Source organism: Grammomys surdaster, unplaced genomic scaffold, assembly GCF_004785775.1.
Source record: "Grammomys surdaster isolate TR1022 unplaced genomic scaffold, NIH_TR_1.0 136, whole genome shotgun sequence".
NCBI classification, from domain to species: Eukaryota; Metazoa; Chordata; class Mammalia; order Rodentia; family Muridae; genus Grammomys; species Grammomys surdaster.
This window is the reverse complement of record NW_021604594.1, coordinates 2694859-2713024: the sequence shown is the minus strand read 5'-3', so window position 1 is coordinate 2713024 and position 18166 is coordinate 2694859. Positions and strand designations below refer to the sequence as shown.

The following is an 18166-nucleotide window of genomic DNA, read 5'->3' as shown; positions in this document are numbered from 1 at the left end:
AGTGTTAGTTCCGATTCAGCTGGAAATGCATTCTTAGAATTACATTAGAGCTTGGAAACAAAAGTTTGATTTTTATCTAATTATTGTAGAGAACAGGAAAATAATAAACTGTTGTCTCATTATTTCCTACTAGCCATAAAATCTGGCCCCATTTAGATAAGTAATAATATTAAGAATCTTCTCAGGGTAGATTATCAACTTGGGAAAGAGACTTAGATATGAATTCTTTCAACTCCATAATTTTATCTGAAGTGATAGCTTATTGTTACTCACTTGAAGGTTAGTTTATTTAAATGTTAGTTAAGAACTGATTAATTAAAAATTTTGAAAATGGAAAGATATCTCAAAATTATCCAACTTTCATGCTGTACCTTTAAAAAGCTACTATTTACTGTATTAAATGTTAGTCTATAAAAGTATATTATTCAGTTTTATTAATTCTTGAGATAGAATATTAGCTGCTTGAAATAGAATATTATCTCTATTTTTTAGGTATATACTTAATTCTAGGCATCCTTTCTCCTTTAGTCCAGCTATAGTTATTCTGAGCTATGATCTTTTTTGAAAGGCAGGTCAATCTATTCTTGGGTCTTCCGTTTTGTGAAACAGCTGTGAGTCAGCACTGAGTTATGCTATTGAAAAAGAAATAGACTTTTCAGCTGTGTGCTAATATTTGATGTGAGGAATATACTTTAGTTTAAAATAGTATTTGCAAATCTGAGAGTGTGTGACTTTACATAGAACTCCAAATTTTTGTATATATTCTTCTAATATGAACATAATCATTTTCATCTTTTAAATATAACATTTTACCTTAATGCAATGAAGTAGATGGGAGCTGGAGGAATAATGAAACACAACCACATATTGGCGTGAGTAAATGTAGCAAAAGTCCATTCCCTGAAACCATGTAGATGTATATTTTCATGCCCATAACATATTATTTCTAGAGTAATGTCTATGGATCAAAGTTGTGATGTTTAAATTAAATTTAGAGTTCTATTTTATAATAAGTCATAACATGACTTATTTAGTGCAAGCATATCCACAAAATTTGATATTTGGTTAAAGCAAAAATTGTAAGATTGGTTGTCAATATTACCAACATCAACATAAGAAATTATCACATGATCAACACATATCCCTCAAATCATCTCAGTGGATACCACCCGATTTTCTGAATTTATTTAATTAAAATGCTTTTGTTGTTATGATCATTGCTTTATCCTGATATGTGTTCTTTATAAAGTTTTGTTTTAAATTTAAAAATAAGTACATAAATATCCCAGATCAATACCTCCTTCCAGAACCTTACAAATTGATAACTCTCAAATTCCTGTCCACTTTTTCTTCAATTGTTACAATCACAAATATGTTTAAACTTGCAGCACATCCATACATATTTGTGTGTGTGTGTGTGTGTGTGTGTGTGTGTGTGCGTGCGTGTATGACTGGGTCTGATTAACATTGCTTTACTATTGGGTTGATCATTTGGCATGGATAATCAATTAAAAGATTCATCCCTGGGGATGATTAATTCTTTCTCTTTCAGAAGTCCTTAGTTGCTTACAATTCTTTGTCAAGGAGTGGGATACCATGATATTTTCTCCATCTAAGAATGACAGATATGTATTCTGTATGTAATCTATAGAAATGAAAACTACATCTGCATCAGGAAAAGTAATACTTTTGTCTCATGCTTGAATTTTATAGGAATAGCAAGGAAAAAGTAGTAGTGGCAGATACTTTGGGTTTATTTCAGATATACTATCAATGTAACCTGTCTCTGTTGAGAAAGTATTATTTAGGAACAGAATTATAGTCCAACATTTCAAAATTATGTTTTCCTACTACATATTGATTAGATTTTAATTATAGTAAATTTTATGAGTGTCTTCTTTTTAATATAAATGTCTATTTTTCAATCATTATGCTTTATGTTGCCTTATATCTGTGAGTTCTATATCCATGAGTTTATCTTAAGCAACTTTTATAAGTTGGATTAACCACATGATTGTTTTACTTATGAGGCTTACAGTATCTTCAACACACTATTTGAGTAATCTCATAAATAAGAATGTAGCATTGACAATGCAACTTTTTTAAATATACTGTCTGACCAGCTATTGCACATTTAAATTTTACCATAGTTAAATGTTTAATAATGATGTATTTTAATTAAATGTAACATTTTAAACAAAAAAATTTATATTTTACTTCCTTTTAAATGTAAATGAGTACATGATATGTTATTTGTATACTTAGTGACCTATAGGATGTTAATCTACTACCTGATACATAATTCAGGCATAGAAAGGGGTTTAGTGAATAGCTCAACGTGTACCAGCTAATACAAGACTCAACCATTTGATTAGGTATTCTTCTCCTTTTCATCCTGTTTTCATATTATACAGAATGGAGGTCATTGTATTCCTTCTAGGCTCTCTAATGTCTAGGGAGGGTCTGAGTATTTCTTCATTTGTCTTGTCCACTCAAACTTTAGTTGGAAGTTTTGTTTAACAAGTTAAAGGTGTATTTTCTAAAATAAAATATCCCTTTATTTATGTATATCTGAAACATATGATCATTTCCAAATGATGTTCCCCTGCTGTGCTAACAATGTATCAGATACATAGACTATCATCCCATCGAGAATTCAAGACAAAGTAGAATTAGCCATAGGGACAAGGCCTGCTGGGACTAATGGGAAGGACAGCAGGCTTCCATATATTATTCCTCTTATTATGGAAGCTGTGACTGCATGGTAATCTGTGTAAGTCATTTGGGGTCTCAGTGGTGTCCGCCTACAGAGTCATAGTATGTTTTGAGAAAATATTTCAGAAGATACATAAAGTTAAAAGGTTTGAAGACTATTATTTTACCTTATTTTTTTCACAGCAAGGCAATTTTCCTTTGCAGCCAAGAAACACAGCTGAGGGTAAAATTTATGACTCTGTGATCCCTTTTTCAGTTCTCTTTTATGTCTATATTAGTTACGTTTTGGCTCAGAGATTTAGCTTAGTAATAGAGCACTTGCCCAGTTTCTCCCTCTCTCTCCCCTCCCTCTCCCTCTCTCCACAACTCTCTGTCTCTCACCCACAGATTAATATTGGGTGTTTTGTCTTCTATTTTCATGTAAACATGTTTTTCAACAATGTGTTTTGTTCTTTATTCTGTATTCTTAATGTCCTTTCCCTCAAAGCACTATTAGTGTGATATATATATATATATTTTCAACCAATCACAAATATTGAGTATATCATTTTGACATTCAATTAGTACTTATTCAAGTAGTACTTGCTTAATGGAGCCACTGGCTTTCCAGATGACTGTAGAGGGACTGCTTTACTCTTTCTTAAAAATAAAAATATCTTCATTGAGTGGGCATAACACATTTCAGGATATTTATATTTATTGCATTAACCATTTAATTTTTTTATTTTAAACGTGACAGATCCTAACTTCATATCCTATCTGATATGATGCTTAAAATCTCTCACATTTTTAATATTTTGAAAAGCATAAGTGCTAGTTTAAAAGAAAATACTGCAGTTAAATAAATAGATGTAAGTAAAGGATAGGAAATATAAACTAATATCTACATTTTAAAATTTCATTTAAATTACAATGAAATCACTTCAAAGGTTGATCAATGTAGTTCTTAGTTCATAGTAGCTATTGTCTTAAATTTCTCTCTTTTAAAGGAGAAACTTAAAATAGTTCATTGATCCACACTGATATCACTAATCAGGCATCATCTTCTATAAGTAACTTGGCTCTTGGTCAACTAAAGCTGGTTTTCCATACATAGTTAAGCTTATCAGTCACAGCTTCATGTCCTTCTACCTCTTAAATCTTCCAGTACATTTTCTTCCTGTGACTTAATCCATCTTCCTAGCACACCATCTAAAACATTGGATTGCTTGAAATCTACATAATTTCTTTCTCATTTTGGCTTGTGCTCAGATGGTGGGAAATAAAGGAAATTTTCTTCTTCCTCATAGCTTTCTTCATTACTCTAAATGGAGCTTATTGTTCTTTGAAAATCATACTTTCAATATTTCTGCAATTTGTCTGACCTATCACTATCTGTTCTTTAGTGTGACGCCTTGCTTGCTGAACATGCATCTCACTTCTTTTTGACATCAGAGACATATATTACATATGACGCATACATTTCACTTATTTCTGAAGTGAGAGACCTGGTGGTTTCATTAATAATTTTAGAGATAGAAAAGTCTGCCACCTGTCAGCAGTCTGCTTTGAATCATCCAGTCCAGTCTTTTTATTTGCATAGTTTCTAATGAAAGGTATTACTTTATTTTCTAAATTTTACATGTAAATTTTAATCTTTGTTTGCTGGTGCTTGGATATGACCTACCTACACACTTACTTTTTTTTAAATTTATAATTTCTTTTTTTCTGAGAGTCTTGAATCTGTAATTTGGTTTAAGGTTATTAATCTAGTAAAATTTTCATCCATTTTTAGTCCTCATATTTTTTTCTGTTCCATTGTTTCTGTACTTTTTTATTAACCACAGTTTCTAGTATAATCTTCTGCTTATTAGTTTCCTTATTTGTTCCTTCATTCCTTCTTATGAATTAGTTTCATAAGAATCTACTTATGTACATCTTCATAGTTAATCATTATACTCTTAGGCATAATATGGTCACTATAAATATTTTTATTTCAGGTTATTTTTTGTTTGTTGGTTGTTTTTGGTTTTGGTTGTTTGGTTGTTTGGTTAGTTGGTTTTTTCATGGTTAGTTGGTTTTTCAGGATGGAGTTTCTCTGTGTACCCCTGCATATTCTGGAACTTGCTCTGTAGACCAGGCTTCCCTCAAATTTACAGAGAACTGCCTGTCTCTGCTTCTCAAGTGCAGAGATTTTAAGTGGGTGTCACAACAGTCCAGCCTAATTATTTTCTTTTTACTTTTTCTTATTATTTATTCCATCTATCCTTACAAGGTACCTACCATCTTCTTTTTAAATTAATTTGTATATATTTAAAATTTCCTCCATCATATTACTAATATGTTTATAGTACATATTTCTTATTATGATACAGGATTGTTCACTGAAGCCACTGGTCTAATATAAATGGCATATTCTTTTCTTAAAATCATGACAGGTATTATGGATTAGTGACTGTGGTGCTGTGGTGAATATCAGTATTACACACACACACACACACACACATAAATATATATATATATATATATATATATATATATATATATATATATTTATGTTCTTAATATTTTCTGAAGCCGCTCTATGTTTATAGGTTCTTTCGTTTGGGATCCATTTAAACTTTTTACTCTCCCATGATTTCTTCTTTGGAATCATATAACACCTACCGCTAAAACTGAAGAAGATAACACTTGGGAATCCAATTTTGGAGTGGAAAGTTGAAAAGAGAGAGAAGCATCCCGTACTGTATTAGTACTAACTCTTGGTATTTTCCTATATCTATGCCTCATAGTTATTAAATAATTGAGTACTTTTTTTCACATTCATGATATCTTTGTTTCTTTCTTTCCCAGAAACCTAGCCCAATTTTTAATTATGTAGTTCTCAATATATTTTAAAACTCTTTAAATACATTGATATTGTCATACTTTCCCAACATATGTTAGATGTAAGGTACATGTCTGAAAAATTTTCAGTCTCCTGTTTGGCAATAGATAGTTGGATTGAGCCATGAAAAATTCTGTTTAACATGAAAGGAAACTTTTATCTCAGGGAAAAAAATTAATTATGAGCAAGGAGGTAATCTTTCTTGCACCTTTCTTGGATATTAACTTCCTGCTTGTAGATTCCTTATGGGAACATAGGGGTCAGGAAAAGAAAACTCAGAATATCAAAAATACCTAAGTAGTAAGAATTTCTGTCTCATACAGTCATAGATCACCATCAGATTATGTTCGTTTGTTGTTTTTTCAAGTTAACATTGGGATGCCCCAATTTGACTCTAGAGGTTTCTGATCAAGGTCAAAATATTAGTTGCTATACCTCTCTGAATGTTTTCCTCTAAAAGTTTTAAGTGATGTTCCACCCTGTGATCTTGTAATTCTCTTCTCTGGTAATTCTAAAGGAGCGAAAAAAAGATGCTATGAGTTGTGGTTAGATGATTTCTCTCATCTCCTTAAGTCAGAGCAAAAGCCAGAGTCCTTGTCAGCATTTTACATTTGCCACGATTGTTCAGTGTTTCTTGAGATCTGGAATAAACTATGTAAACTCACGTGACTAAAATAAGCCACTTAAGCTCCATTGTCTCAGCTTCTATTTTCAGAGGAACTGAAGCTACGTTCACAAATGAAACAATTTACTAAGAAATGATAGTATCTTATCCTAGACTGCTGCTACAGCTGAGAAAGTCACAAATAAGCACTAGATCATTACATGCTTTTCTTCTAACTTTCAGAGAAAATGACTACTGCTTGTATATTTAGGAGGACTCTCAAGTGAAACAATTACCCTCAATTACTATCACTCATCTGCTATAGTTGGACTCTTTGGAACCTATTTATATAGAATTTTTCTTTGTGAAATCTATGTATGTGTATATATATATATATATATATAAGCTAGAAATATAATACAACTCAGGAAGCATTGAGCTTTGGAAAGTCTGATGTAAATGTTCCTGTTTACCTTGAAAGCTGAGGCATATTTGTCCTTACCATAGGGAGACTGGTGAGTGATATTAATAGCAGTGAGGAAGTAATATATCAAAACACACAGGGAAATGAAAGCTAATATTCTCTGGTACTTACCTGAATTGTAATAATGATAGGTTTAAACCAAAGGATCTAAGCAGTAGTAGTAAATGATGTTTCAAAAGGTCAAACACCTTTAAGGGGGAATCATGTTGATGAAGAATATATCCAAGAGGACTATATGATACTGTATTTTTAAAGAAGATGCAAGGAAGTCCATAGACCTTTGAAGTGAGAGAAATTATAAAGATAGAAAATATACTATTTATCAAATAGTTGAAATTAGCTGAGTAGTAATAAGAGAATAGTTGCTATTAGTTAATAATTCATGATGAGCTAGAGAGTTGGCTCAGTGGTTAAGAGCACATGTTGCTCTTGCAGGGGACATGGGTTTGAATCCTGGCACTCATGTGGTAGATTACCAGCATCTTTACCTTCAGTCTCAGGGTATCCATTTGCTTACTCCTACATGTACCAGACACACAAAACACATATAACATATAGTAATGAAATGAATAAAATATTTTTATAAATTAGAAACCTTTCATAATGATTCCATAAAATATTTCTACAAAGAAGAGCTCTTGGAAAATAGCTTTACTTGCTTTCCTTTGTTTTGAAAAGTGAACATCAATGTTTACTGCTTACTGTCTAGCCATAATCCCAACAGAGGTTTACTTAAAGACATGAAGACATGATGCTTGATAAAAACTTTTTCAGTGATCATTTTCTGCCTTTATCTATAAGTAAGGTATAGATAAGTTCCTGTTTTCGTGCCATCTTAATTTTTATTTTGTTTAAAACTAACTTCTTTAGTATATTCTACTCAATAAATCTGTGACATTTGATAAAAATTTGATGTTTTGTCTCAGTTTTTACCTGTCCCTTCTGTGGCCTTCAAAAGTGTCTTGTGATACATGGTTTTCTTTTTTAGATGATAGAATCTAGACTTTGAGATCACTCTGGCATTTATAGATGACAATAGTCAGCCCTCTTTCATCTATAAATGGCTATTCCTTTGCCATATAGGGCTTTCTAACCTAACCACTCCCAAATGTATCCATCATCCAGAAGTGCTTTGAATTTAGGAAGCCATAAATAAGTACATCCATGATTGATAATGGGCTTGGGCTTTATCCAGTCACCCTATTCAGGGATTCATGAAGAGGGTTGCAAGTTACATCTTAGACCATTGCTTGGACTTTCCATGTAAGAGTCTTCATCTTAAATCTATCTATGGATCATAAACCACCATTATCTACATGCCATGCTAAGATAATCTTATCACACTGAAGAGCCCAAGGATTTCTAAAGTTACTTTTCAGGAACTAGAGGCAAAGAACATATCTATAACACATCTATAACATATCTATCTATCTATCTATCTATCTATCTATCTATCTATCTATCATCTATCTATCTATCATCTATATCTATATCATCTATATCTATATCATCTATATGTATATCCATTTATTTCTATATCTATACTATATTTCTATCTCTATTTCTATATCTATATTATAGGTAACATATTTTATATGAAATTTGTTGTAGTTAAGGTAGTTTAGGGAATCCAGTACTCAAAGGTATATTGTATCACTTTCCTTCTAGTTATATTTAAAAAAATAGACGAAATATAAAGATAATGAAAAACAATATTTTTTTCTAGGAGCAAGGTAAAGAGGAGCTCATAAAGTCAATAGGATTTTTTGCAGAAATGTTCAGAGGTAAATAAATGTTTCATGTGAACATCTGGCACAGGAACATTCTAAGGAGAATAAATGACAAATCTTCGCATATCAGTGAATATAAAATTAAGAAAGTTGTAGAAACATTAAGGGACTTAGTTTGCTTATGATGTATGGGAAGGTAGAGGATGGTGGTAGATTTGCAACTGGGACAGCATTGAACTCTATCTGTTGCTGTGTGGATATTTATGCTAATGAGAGTGAGAGAACATTGAAAATGTGAACACAAGTGTTTCAGAACCTTCAGTTTTTCAGCAGACTGTCACTGGTCAGAAAGATCCTCAGAGCAAACAGTAAAAACACAATCAAAGCAAGTTCTTAAAGAAGGAAGCAAAGTTTGATTCCCAAAGCTTTCTACTTACATATCTGATTTGGGAAACATGTCCAAAAATCAAAAGAAATAGGACAGACAAAGCTGACATAATGTTACGATGCTTGCTGCAAAGAGAAGGAAGCTGCACTGCTTTCTGTGGAAATTCAGCACAGTCTGAGGAATATAAACCTTGGATATAAACATAGAAATATGTATTATAAATAAATATATCTACCTCTTTTCTCACCTCCTAAAATGGTTTCGGTGTGGACACACCTAACTTTGACTCTGTAACACTCCTAGAATAAGAATTTAATAATATACACTCTCATCATGAGATTGAAAAACACCTGGTTAGGAAATAAAAGATACCTCACCAGAGTCTATGGATAGCGCAGTGATACAAAAACTGCCAAGTTACTAGCAACCAAACTGTATATTCCCCATGCCCCCCTCTCTCTCTCTTGTAAAGAAAAAATAAAATCAAGGTGCAACAACAACAAACAGGTAGAGAAACAACAAAAACATAAAAACAAGAAATACACATACAACTGTCCACTCACAAAAACACAAATAAAACTCAAAGCATATAGGAAACAACAACAACAAAAAACAACAAAAACAAAACACTACGGAAAGCCCACAAAAATGCTAATGAGTTTATTGGTCAGCTATTTCTGAGCATCTTTCAATAACATACCCACAGATCTTCCACTGGAGAAGACTGATTTTTCCCCACTGGGTATCAGTGGAGATAGCTTCATGAAAAAGAGTAGGGATTTGTGCCCTTTTCCTTTTCTCCATGCTGGGATTTTTGTATGGCTTGAACATGCACAGGTCTTGTGGATGTTGTCAAAGGCTCTGTGAGTTCTTATGTGCTCCTGCCTTGGTGTGTCTGAAAAATGCTGGTTTCTTGAAGCTTTCCACAGTTTTAGGCTCTTATAATCTTTTTACCTCCTTGTTTACATAGACCCCTGACCCCTGATAGGATGATGTTATAAATACATCCTATTATGTTTGAATGTTCCAATGTCTCTCATTCTCCAGCTGTGATTCTCTATGTTAATTATCATCTCTTGCAAGAAGAAGCTCCATTGATGGGTGATCAGTGATATTCTGATATATTACTATGTTAGGAATATAACTGTAGTATGTTCCCTCTAGGGTCCATGACCTGTCTTGACTCAGGTTTTTGACTGCACTAACATAGCAAGGTAGATATTTTATTTAATAAAGCAGTCTTTAATTTTTTTAAACAAAATTGTATTGGTTATTTTGTTTATTTACATTTCAAATGCTATCCCTCTTCCCAGTTTCCTTTCCAAGAACCCCTCAACCCACCCCTCCTCCCCCATGCCTCCATGAGATTGCTCTACCAAGCACACTCCCACTCCTGCCCCACCGCCCTATGCTGGAGCATCGAGCCTTCACAGGACCCTTTGATGCCAGATAAGGCCATCCTCGGCTACATATGCAGCTGGAGCCATGGCTTCCTCCATATGTACTCTTTGGTTGGTGATTTAGTCCCTGGGAGCTCTGGGGGTTTCTGGTTGGTTGATATTGTTGTTCTTCCTATGGGGTTGCAAACCGCTTCAGTTCCTTCATTCCTTCCCCCAACTCCTCCATTGGGGTCCCCCTGCTCAGTCCAATGGTTGGCTTCAAGCATTCTCATCTGTATCAATAAGACTCTGGCAGAGCCTCTCAGGAGACAGCTATATCAGGCTCCTGTTAGCAGGCACTTTTTGGCATCAGCAATAGTGACTTGGTTTGGTGTCTGCATATGGGATTGATCCCCTCGTGAGGCAGTCTCTGGATGGCCTTTCCTTCAGTTTCTGCTTTAGACAGGAGCATTTCTGGGTTAAAGTTTTGAAAAGGGTAGGTGGCCACATCCCTCAACCGGGGTCAGTGGTTGGCTAATCCCATAATGTTTATGCCACTATATGATGGACAAGGATGATATAAATTTACATTTGTAAATATCTATACAATATAAAAATATCAGTTCCTAAGACAAAATGATCCCTGGGAGGTAGTGTTCGATTTAGTTTGTTAATATCCTGTTGAGATGTTTTACTCTCGTGTTTATGAGGGATATTGGATTGCTATTTTACTTTTTTTCTAGTGTGCTTGTCAAACACTGAAATCAGAATAATCCAGGCTTTATAAAAGAAATATTCCTTCTCCTCCAGGCTTTTTAAAGAATTTCTAAGATTGTTTATAGAATTCAGTATTAAATTATCAGTGATTCTTATCTTAGTCATTCTTGGTAGTTTACATTTGTTTGGAATTTGTTAATACCCCTAACATCTAGGATACCTGGTTTATTACCATTCATTTATCCTTACATTGACATGTAGTTGTCCCTTTCCCTGGGTCCTTTCGTGTCTCATAACAATGACACCATCTCTTCCTCTATTTCTCTATTTATTTCAGACTAACTTCTTTCTCCTTTGCTCAGATAGAGGCATGTCAATTTAATTAACATATCTCCAAAAATCATAAAATTTACTTTAATATATCTTAATATTGTTTTACTTGTTTCTATTTCTGTTCTGTTTGTTTCTTTTATCTCCTGGTAATAGTGCCTTGTAGTGCCTATTTACTGGTAAATTTTGTCTATACCCCCTTTTAAGAGGTACTATCAGATTTTTGAAGTGATTCTTAATAAAATAATATCATGAATATCTATGTACCTAAATGCAGGTGCTAAAAACAGCATGCAGGAGAAGGTGAGAAGACAAGTTGCAGGAGTTCAGTCTCTCTGTCTTCCATTTCCTAAGGATTGAGTTCAAATCAGCAAGCATTGGCCCACTGAGCCATCTCACCGGACCTACTCTCAGTTTCAATATAGCCATTTATTTTGATGAGTTTTCCTCTTAGGCATGCGTTTGCTACATCATACATCTTCTTAGTCTTTTCCTACTTTCCTGACTATTCTCACATAGTCTGTCTTCAAGTTCATAGTTCATTCTGTCTGATCAATTTAGCCATTGATGAGCTCCAATGATTCTTCATTTTGGTCAAATGTTTCCAATACTAGAAGTTGCTTTTTAGTTTTTATTTTATAAAGCCAATTTCTGTAAAATTTCTAAGCTGGTCATTATCATTATCTTCCCTATGTTATTGAATTACCTCTCTCTCTCTCTCTCTCTCTCTCTCTCTCTCTCTCTCTCTCTCTCTCTCTCTCTCTCTCTCAGTGTGTGTGTTTATGTGTGTCTATGCATGTGGTTTCTAAAACTTAGATGCTTTAAACAGTTAAGGGTCATGTCAGTGTTTCTCATATTTCCTCGCTTTGCAGTCAATTCTCAGACATGATTTTGTCTTTGAGGGGTGTGATGCCTCCTTAGATTTTTAGATTTCTTTTAGTCTTGCACTGTGGACAGCAGGATTAAATAAATGGCGATTTAGCTCAGTTGCTCAGATTGACCTCTCTGTGAACAATCTATTTATATTTAGATTCTTGGTCACGTTATTTCCCGTTGTCAGCCTTCCTTCTGTAGTTCCCTATCAGTCAAGTTTCACAAATGTGAAAGAAATACAAAAGGGATAAAATTTGAATCTCTGGTAATCAGCCTGAAACCCTGGTTTGAAGAGACATAGCTAGACGTAGACACTATGGTTAGGAACTTAGTGCCTCAAGAACACACCTCTAGGATACGCATGATACCTGAGGCCACTAAGATGAGCCCTGAGCCAACAGGTGCTGGGTTGGAATTTAAAACCACAGACACAAGTTTGAGATTTAGGATTCTGGACATGATCTACTTCCTCGATTTGTTCACAATATCTAGCTTAGCATATGTGTATACTCATATATAAGTAGACCCTGAGTCATCTGGAACATTCCTAGAGCCTTGTTTTATTATGAAGCTTGGGCTTTACTTAAAAGATAGGTGCATAGGAAGTTATATAGACAATGAGTCTTTATGGGTTTGAAGAGTCCAAGCTCTTTAGGAAACAATGTAAAAATCTGTGTGCACAGTATTGTTCTGAAGCTTGAATTCATGAGAGTTCTTTGCAAACGCAGTTTACTAGGGTAGACCTGTACTCTCTCTGTAAAGAATGGAACTACAGAAATCTGAATACAGACAGATCACAGCTACTATGTAAAATTTTTCCCTTGGCAGGACCATAACTTCTGTAAAATGTTAGAAGAATGAAGGAGACCTGAAACACAGGGACACTTTGGCCTCAAATGACATCAAGTAGAACTGAATCTCATATCTCTAGGGCCTGGACATAAGTCTCAGTATTTGAGTGTCAATATGGTGAATGTAATCACAGACTCCATCTTGGCCCTGCAGTGGTCCTGTCGTGTGATTTCATGCAGGCTTTTTTGGTACTACTTTTAACTCAAAGTGCATAGATTCTATACCCTGCCTAAGATTAACCACTTCTTGGATTCTTAAAGCTAAGAGGTTAGCTCTACACTAGGACACATTTGGAGAAAGAAGTTTCCAGGCATGTCAAGAGTCTGAGTCTATAATAATAAAACTGGAAATATAGGAGGCTGCTAATGCACAGTTTTAGTTGGATGATGCAAATCTTGATAGATCTGGATTCTAATTACATTATTTTGGTGACTTATATTTATATGAGTTATGTTAATGTTTTAATATGTCACAGAAAGTTAGCTTCATGTAGGTATTGTCAAGTATGGATATTTACTTACATTGATGTTTCTATCTGTCATCCTGAAACAGCATCACTTTGCCTTTCCAAATACTTTGAATTCAAAAAGTTGTACTGTAATTTCTTTAACATTGGCTGAGTTTGTGCTGGACTTTGAATAAATAGAAACATGCCCCATTAAAACATGTGGGGTACAGCAGTAACAGAAAACAAAGCAATGCAAGCAAACAAACAAACAAACAACAACAAAACAGTCTGCTCATAGAATGTTCACAATCATACAGAAATGTTCGTTGTTCATAAGCCCAATTTGAATACCTTGCTTTAAAATATCCCAGTATTAATTGGGACTATGTGTTGTGATAAGTCATGAGAAGCATCATGTTAGAAATGGGTCTGTATTTAAGGATGGACTTCAGGTATTCCCTTTATATACATGGTAAGGTTATTATCATTGGGGTCATTGAATGACCACTAACTTCTCAATTTTAATTTACTGAAAGGTACTGTATAGATCAGTTGTCAATACTGCAAAATGAAAAAAAATCTTTTTTTTTTCTGTGCTGAGGATCAAACTCATGGCTATGTACATAGTAGGCAGGGCTCTACATTGAAATAAATCCTCAGCACTGAAAATTTTCCTAACTTTCTGATTTTGTTTCATGACCTTCATATTGCTCTTCTAAAATTAAAGGTTCAGCCTTCAGTATTTTAAATGAATATAAATCTTAGCGAGTTTAAATCTATGACTTTTGTGGGTTTGTTCTTCACTTTCTGCCGTCACATCTGGTAGACATTTTAAATTTTGTGTTCAAGTTAAATATAAAATGACTGTGCCAAACAAAGAGTTCTTTTGGTTTGAGCATATATGAGTAGTTATGTCCTTTTCCAGTTATTCAGTTATATTCCATACCTTCTGCTGTGGGAAGCTGTGCTGAATACATTACGGTTATTCATAATCTGAGTCAATGCTTGTCTCAATATCATCCAAAAGAAAAATCAGAGGAGCCATTGAGCAAGCCAGCAACATATGACTGATATTATTTATACACATATGCACTTTTTAAAATGCTTGGGCAATAATAATGCATGCATTGCACATGTTTAGGCCAAATACATAATAATAAAGTCATTCTATTTTGTGCATGATTTTTTTTTAACTTGAAGATATTTTTAGAGTAAAATATCATTCTACTGTTCTGCTCTTCCTCTTCCTTCATCCAAACCTTCCAGTATAAATTCTGTTCCCTTTCAAATTCATGGACTCCTTTTCTTTAACAATTGTTACAACCTTAAACTCAACTAAGCTACACATCTTTTACTCTCTTGAAGGACAATAAAAGTAAGAAGAGAGTGAGGAGCATAATGATAAGTAAATTATGATAGGAAAAATATCAGTCATGATCTTATCTGTGACACCTAATATGAATGAGGAGATGATACTGCCATGTTTTAAGTTTACAATAGTTCTACAGGAAGAGTCTGAGATGGAGGGGAGAAACAAAGACTGCATTTACTTTGGGAAAGTAATTGAGTGGTGACCGCTTGTTGGTCATTTTAGTTTTCTTCCTCTTTTAATTTTCATTATAAATGAAGACAATTTACTACCATAGACCCTATAACTTGAGCATGAATGTGGATTAAATTAAAATGTCCTGTACATCTTGAAGATGGTTAGTTAAATTTCTGAGCTTTAGTCTTCTTGGTTATAAATTAAAGAAACATTTATAATATACATTTTTAATATTTTAATAATGGTGCCCCAAGGAAGGAGGATGCTGGGCTGTGAGGGTGGGGTTAGGTGGGAGGGTCAGTGACTGGGGTGGAAGGATGAATGGATGGGGGAATACCCTTTTAGAAGCAAAGGTCATGAGAGAGTAGGGTGAAAAATTCTGGGAGGGGTTACCGGGAGGGGAGGCATATTTGGAATGTAAATAAATAAAATAATTTAATAAAAACAAGTTTAAAAATAATGACTAAATGAATTAACATATCCAAATTCTAAACATGTCCCTGAGCCTATAAAAATAATGAATACATGGTACTTACTTTTATTTAAAATTATAATTTTTTCTTCAAGTCTGCTACTATTGATATTTTTGAAAGATTCTGTTTTCCTGAAATATTAGTCTGATTCATTAAGTATTTTAAAATTTAGAGATGGAATACAAAAGAAACAATTATTGTTTTCTACTGGAACATTTTTATTTTAGAGACTAAAATGCATATCATGAAATAAACACTAAGATTATGTAAGTAAGCTTAATTGGGAGTAGAATTGCATGATTTAGTGAAAGATTTTGTGAACCCATCTCTGCTGAAGATCATTTGAGAATTAACTCAACAACTAATAAAGCTGATTCCACTATACTATATCCTATGTATTGACTTTAAAGCTATGTCATACACACAGATTCATACACACAGATATAAACCATGATATCATACTATTTATTCATTTAAGTTTCATGCTTTGCAAAACATTATTTTAATTATTCAATATAAATTCACCAAGTATTCTAGATCAATAAGATTCATTTTCAATCTTTTAAAACTTTTTTATTGGATATTTAATTTATTTACATTTCAGATGTTATCTTCTTTCCCCATTCCCCTCTCCCCATAAACCTTCTATCCCATCATTCCTCCTCCTTTTTGCTTTTAGACCATTTTAATTTCATGCAAGTATTGAGAGCAATTCTAGGTTGAGGAACTATCAATACAATAGATGCAAATAGTTAAGGAACAAGCAAGACAGTAAACACAAATAGTCAAAGAACAGGCAAGGCAGTAAACAGAGTCCCATGATCACTCCTGTAATCACTATTTCTAAGGGCTTATCAGGATGACCAAGATATCTGAGCCTACTTCCCTGTCTTAGCCCAAAGTCATTTTCATACCTGAAGCCTACTTCTTTGTTCTAGCTGAAGATTTATATTCCTGCCTGAAATTACTTCCTTAATCTAGCTTAGGACTTAGATTCCTTCCTGAAATTACTTCCTTGTTCTAGCCTAATGATAGATTCTTCCCTGTAGCCCATTTCCTTGTTTTTGGCCAATTCCTGCCAGACAGTCCCCAAAGCTCTCCACATTTCCCCCTTTTGTATTGAATAAACAAGACTGAGCCTATCTTAGGTCATTCTGACAAGAATGCCTTCCTTATCCATCATGAAATATACATTATCATGATCATTTTCCATGTCTTAGGTTGGCAAAGCTCTGTGCAGAATCTTACCCGTCCTTGGCTTGCCAGCCTGTTAATTTAATAACTCTGTCTGGAGGGTCCATTTTCAGTTTCAAGTCATGTACTTTGGCTGCCAACTTGTTGACATTGCTAAAAACAAGCTTTCACATGATGAGCAGGAATAAAAGTATTCCCAGGACAAAAAGGGTTAGCATGATCAAGCTATAGATCCCACTCATGAAACTTCATTAGTAACAAATAGCATAATAGGGAACAGCTGACACACATGTTGAAACACTATAAGCAATTCACAAAATCATACATAAGAATTCCATGATGTTAGAATACTTTTATTTATTTCTATGAAGTTAAAAATAAATTTATCTCACAATGAATAACCTTTCATTAATCAACTGATGGAGTGAGTGAAGTATTCATTCATAGATTTTGACAAATGATTAGTTACTGAAAACCATATCCCACAAATCATGAAAACTTTATTATATTCTGTGCATAAGTATTTTTATTACAATAAACAATAATATAAGGAAAATATTATCATCATGTTATTAGAATATTTTTAAATACAGCATATACACATATAAATAAGCATACATACATATTTATGTGCCTCCGGTATGAGTAGCATTATGTATGTGTAGAGGCTCAAAATGGGCAGCAATTTCCTTACTTGATAAGTCTTTACCTTCATATAGCACCTTCACATATTTGAATTTTTATTTTTGTAGTTCTGGATGTCATCCCTGCATTTATGTCCATGCTTGGTGTCCACAGAGACCAGAGAGGAATTGGATCAATTGGAATATAATTATAGAAAATGTTGAGCAACTATGTGGGTGCTAGGGACTGCAGTCAGGCCCTCTGCAAGAGTGGGATGTGATCTTAACTGCTCAGTAATTGGTACAGCTATAATACTTCTTTTGGCCAAGATTTCTCATTGACTTGGTGCTAATACAATAGGTTGGTTTGGCTGAACAAACGTCAGAGCTCTACCTGTATCAGCCACACCAATGTTGGGATTATAAGCATGCCTACAATCATCCCTTATCTCCAAATCTCAGTGTCTAGGAACATGCTGTAGTACCATATGTGAAATGAATATTTTCAAATTTTCAAATTTAAACGAATATATAAATAAGGCTATTAAAAATGCACTTGTGTCTGGCAACAATATGTAAGGTCTCAAAGCTATAAGACAAACCTTACAAGTTCATGGTTCTTAATGAGATGTTCACACACCTGACTCTGTTCTCCATCCTATGGAAGGTAGAGTTCTAAATCAATCTTTATTTGCAATAATCATCATGGATATGATATTCTGCCCAGTTTTTCTTTTTCTCCTCTCTCTCTCTCTCTCTCTCTCTCTCTCTCTCTCTCTCTCTCTCTCCCTCTCTCTCTCTCTCTCACTGCCTCTCTCTCTCATCTCTCTCTCTCTCTTTCTCCCTCTCTCTTTTATTTTGGGTGAAGAGCTTAAACAATTTATAGAAAAGTACCTTAGGATGCAAAAATTCAAGTTTTTTTTTAATTTCAATAAAATTGATCA

The 18166-nt window shown here is 33.9% G+C and overlaps 1 protein-coding gene across 1 annotated transcript in view; it reads left to right on the top strand.

Moving 5' to 3' along the window:
* Positions 1-18166, top strand: part of Znf804a (zinc finger protein 804A) — a 195628-nt gene that overhangs the window by 153423 nt on the left and 24039 nt on the right. The window lies entirely within an intron of this gene.